The sequence below is a fragment of the Penaeus japonicus genome, unplaced genomic scaffold (assembly GCF_977035675.1).
Source record: "Penaeus japonicus unplaced genomic scaffold, GWHDUDI00000001_assembly GWHDUDI00000016, whole genome shotgun sequence".
In the NCBI taxonomy this organism is placed as follows: Eukaryota; Metazoa; Arthropoda; class Malacostraca; order Decapoda; family Penaeidae; genus Penaeus; species Penaeus japonicus.
This window is the reverse complement of record NW_028234418.1, coordinates 26,249,040-26,254,039: the sequence shown is the minus strand read 5'-3', so window position 1 is coordinate 26,254,039 and position 5,000 is coordinate 26,249,040. Positions and strand designations below refer to the sequence as shown.

The window sequence follows — 5,000 nt, the reverse complement described above, 5'->3', positions numbered from 1 at the left end:
ACAGTCGTAAACTTCCTTTTTAATTATTTATTTTTTTCTTTTCAAGTACTAGATTTAATCTTTAGGCCTTAGTCTGCTTATTGGTTCTTGGAAAGCTTCTCAAACACTGTCGTTTGTGCATTCCTTGGTATGTTGTGTCCATGATTTTAACAGGATTTATTGCTGGAGAAATAGGGCAGCCAAAGAGAGCAAAGTTTTTTGTGTTCTTTCTCAAAAGGTCAGTACGTTTTGAAATTATTAAGAAGAACTCATTGTTAAGTTGCTATAGGTATTCATTTATTAAGCTGTTGCAGCTGAATATTATGTAGTGAAAAAAGCTGGTTCTGTTTTGACAAACAACTTATTATAACTTAACAGCAATTCTTGCATGGCATTGCCACTTGAGAACTGCGTGAACTTTACTGATTCCCGTAGTACTTTGACAAATTACTAGTCCCAATTTGTTTTTTCATACATAGGAGAAATAATAAAAATCAATCTACTCCACGCCCTCTTAAAACCCCCTCCTCCCCCCTTAAGGGGAAAACAAGGACGAATCACCACCCAATTGAATAATATAAATAAACAAGTATACCCACCCCCAACCCCCTCTCTCCCTCTCTTGGTTTAGAGATGAGTGACTTGACTTTCTTTCTTGAAATCAAGTGCAAGATACCAGGCGCAGCTATTTTCTAAAGTCATTAGATGAAAGCTGTCAGCCTAGATGTGTGGTTTTGATTGTTTGCAGTGTGAAAGATGTTTGATCTAAGGAAGGGAAAAAAAAAAAACGTATTTTATACTACCACTTCCTGGTTTTCTCAACTCGGCTTATTTCTTCTGGGAAAGCTGCAACATTAGTGCAGACAGACTCTAGTGATAGATAGAAATATCACAATTTTTTGTGGTGTATTAGGAGATTACAATCTGCAAACAGTATTTATTCTGGTCCCCAAACACTTTGTTCTTCACACAAATTACTTTCTTAAGAATTGGAAATTTTGTGATTTATGCTTGATTTTCTTAAGAACATGTGTCTTTTGCAAATATATGTAATTGTGATGAGGGTGAATGCAGACACTGTTGTTTAAGAAGTAGTCAGGTACTTATTATATATTTTTTTTCTCTCTCCTCTATGTATGGACAGGAATTTGGAATAAGTCATAATTTCATGAAATGTATGCATTTGGAATATGTTTTCATTTTGATTCTGATTATTTTTAGTGCTCTGAGGATTCATATTTTAACCTTTTCTTTTTCTCCTTCACCTTGTTTCTCCCTTTTTTCTACATTTTCTTATTCTACTTCGCTCTGTTAACAACACATTTTCTTTTTCTTTTTCTTTGTTTTGTGACTGACTGGCTCATTTACTTTCTTCTTTGAGGATATAAGTGCATTAAGATCAAATTAACAGTATTGGTTTAGGCCTTAAGTAGATGTTTATGGTTTGAGGAAGTGTCTTATCTCAGAATATATTTTTTAAAAAGTTGAGCAAGTCTGAAGAAATGATAATGAACAGTTGAACATTTCAGTCCCAAGACTAGATACCATAATAAGATTATGTGATCTTAATGTTCTGCCAGTTTTATTCCAGTTGGAGGTTTGAGCATTTTAGTCGCTAGTTTAAGTATTTGGAACACAAATGTATTTCCTAATCACAGTAGTGGTAAGGGAGACGGGGCTAATGCCTTACATGATACTTGTAATTCAGCAGCATCATGAACATATCTAAATTTTTAGGTTAATAAGTGTCTGTGAATCTAGTTGACGATTTACAACATTTTTTTTTTTTTTTTATGTACTTTTTAAAAATATATTTTAGGTATGTGTGTGTATAAAATAATCAACAAAGTAAACTTCAAATTGTATTATATAATGATGCTTCAAATTTATGCTTTACTGCGTCCTAGCACCTGATTTCTCTTTTGCATGATACAAGTCTGTTGTTCTCATGCCTCTGAGTTTTGGTGTTTGGGATGTTGATGGCATTAAAATAGCCTTAGGTCTTTTGCTGCCTTCATTACTCGCATATCATTAGAATTTGGGAGTTTGTTCAGCAGTTTTAGGTGCAGTCATAAACTGAATTGCATACAATTTTAGCATCACTTAGTGTGTTGACCTTTTTGATTTAGGGAATGTGTTTCTTGTTTTTTTTTTTTGTTGTTGTTGTTATCATTTACGATACTTCCATTTGCAATATCAAACAAATGCAAATACTCTCAAAAGCTAAAGTACTTTTCCCTTGTCTGCTTCAGCAAAAGGTTGTACTTTATTACTAATATAAGGCATGTACTTGATGCTGCAATCACCCGTTTCAGGGAAGAGTCAATTTCTCTTGTGCATCATAATTATAGTTAACAGATAGACAAAGGGGATATTATAAATGAGGAACCACCAGTGATAGAAGTATAAATAAATGTATTTATTTCCTTATAAGAAAATTATCAAAACAAAGTTGGTATCTACATGTACAGAATATATATAAATATATATATATATATATATATTATATATATATATTATAATATATATATTAATATATATATATATATTATATATACATATACATATACATATACATATACATATATTCATATCATATACTTATATATACATATACATATATTACAATATACATATTTCATATACATTATATATATATATACACACACACACCAACACCACACACACACACACACACACACCCACAACACACACAACACACAAAACAAGCAACCACAACACACACACACACACACACACACACACACACACACACACACACACACACACACACACACACACACACACACACACACACACACACATATACACATTTATATATATATATATATGAATAATGTTTATTACTATTTATTACAAATTTATTACAAGTGGAATACCTGAAATATATCACTTAAACAGAAGAACCTTGAAGGGAGATGCTTAAACGTTGGACCCAATTAAGGTACACATTTTCTTTAATTTATTGTGTATGCAAAGACTACAACAGTAAATCATCAAAGAATTAAATTCTAATAATTATATTTTTGGTACAGGTTATATTTGCATTGAGGATACTCCATACATTTCCAAAATCCAGTCTGACTTTCTCATTACAAATCATTTTTCAGCATGGAGTAGTTAAGCTAATTCCATTCTTGAAAATTCTCTCTCCAACTTTAGTAGTAGGTTTTGCAGTGCTTAATTTCGTTTGCTACTTAATCCATTTCCAATCATGGTTGAGTCAGGTAGGGAGGTATTACGGCCTTTTTTTTATTGATAATCAATAGTAGACCTAAAGCTAGTTGAATGTATCAGGTCAGTAGATTTATAAAGCTGCTGTTTGATCAAAGTTGTTTATGCTTCTCGCTGGCATACTTGGCCACTCTCAGGGGATATGGTGTTAACAAGGGAGTGAGCGGGGTGTGGCATAGGGGGTTGCCTTAGGGTTTTCTGGGGTGCTGTGGTAATGTATCTAGATCGGTATGTGGTGGGATCCTGGTGGGTAGTGGGTGGGGATGCAATATTTTTTTTTTAAGGGGGGGTTGCTCCCGCCACCGAGCCGGGCACCGGGTGGGGGTGGTGGGGGGATGTGTGTGTGTGTGTGTTGTGTGGTGTGTGAGTGTGTGTGTGTGGTGTGTGTGTAGGGGTGTGTGAGTGTGGTGTGTTGGGGTGTGGGTGTGTTGTGTGTGTGTGGTTGTGTGTGGTTGTGTGTGTGTGGTTGTGGGTGTTTGGGTGTTGTGTGTGTGGTTGTGTGTTGGGGTGTGTTTGTGTGTGTGTTGTGTGTGTGTGTGTTGTGTTGGTGTGTGGGGGTGTAGTGTATGTGTGGTTTGTGTGTGTGTTGTGGGTGTGTGTTATTTGTGTTGTTGTGTGTGTGTGTGTGTGGGGTGTGTGTGTGTGTGTTGGGTATATAATATAATATATATGATATAATGTGTTGTGTGTGTGTGGGGGTGTGATGTGTGTGTGTGTGTGGTGTGTGTTTGGGGGTGGTGTGTGTGTGTTGTGTGTGTGTGTGTGTGTGGTGGGTTTTGGTGTGTGTGTATGTGTGTGTGTTATGTGTAAATGTGTGTTGTGTGTGTGTTGTGTTGTGTGGTGTGTGTTGTGTGTGTGTTTGGTGTGTGTGTATGGGTGGTGTGTGTGTTGTGTGGTGTTGTGTGGGTGTGGGTGATGAGTGTGTGTGTGGTTGTGTGTGTATTTGTCATGTGGTATGTGTGTGTGGTGTGTGTGTGTAGGTGTGTGTGTCTGTTGTGTGTGTGTGTGTATGTATGTGTAGGTGTGTGTTTGTATAGTGTGTGTGTGTGTGTGTGTGTGGTGTGTGTTTGTGTGTGTAGTTTGTGTGTGTGTGTGTGGTTGTGTGTGTTTGTGTGTGTTTGTGTGTGTGGGTCTTTGTGTGTGTGTGTGTGTGTGGTGTGGTGTGTGTGTGGGTGTGTGTGGGTGTATGGGTGTGTGTGATGGTATGTGTGTGTTAGGTGTTCAGGGCAGAGGAAGGGTGTGTGTGTGTGGGTGTGTGTGTGTGTGGTGTGGGGGGTGGGTGTGTTGTGTATATATATGGGTATATATATATATGTGTTGTGTGTTGTGTGTGTGTATGGGTGTGTATGTGTTTGTGTGTGTATTGGGGGTGGTTGTGTGTGTTATGTGTGTATGTTGTGTGTATGGTGTATGTGTATTGTGTGTATGTGTTGAGTTGTGTGGAGTGTGTGGTGTGTTTGTGTGTGTTGAAAGGTGTGTGTTGTAGGTGTGTTGTGTGTGTGTGTGTTTATGTGTGTTGGTATTGTGTGTGATGTGGTGTGTTTGTGTGTTGTGTGGTGGTGTTGTGTGTGTGTGTGTGTGGTGTTTATGTGTGTGTGTGTGTGAGTTGTGTGATGTGTGTGGTGGTGGTGTGTGTGTGTATGTGTGTATGGTGGATGTGTGTGTATGGGTGTGTGTGTGTGTGTGTGGTTTGTGTGTGTGTGTGTGTGTGTGGTGTGTGTAATGTTTGTGTGTGTGTGTTGTGTTGTGGGGTGTGTGGTGTGTGT

At 37.4% G+C, this 5,000-nt stretch overlaps 1 protein-coding gene across 1 annotated transcript in view; it reads left to right on the top strand.

Moving 5' to 3' along the window:
- LOC122247594 (coiled-coil domain-containing protein 186) overlaps positions 1–466 on the top strand; it is a 33,654-nt gene extending 33,188 nt beyond the window's left edge. The window contains exon 16 of the mRNA XM_043006987.2: positions 1–466. This exon is cut by the window's left edge and continues 167 nt beyond it. The gene's annotated coding sequence lies outside the window, so the exon portion shown is untranslated.
- The last annotated feature ends 4,534 nt before the right edge of the window (positions 467–5,000 follow it).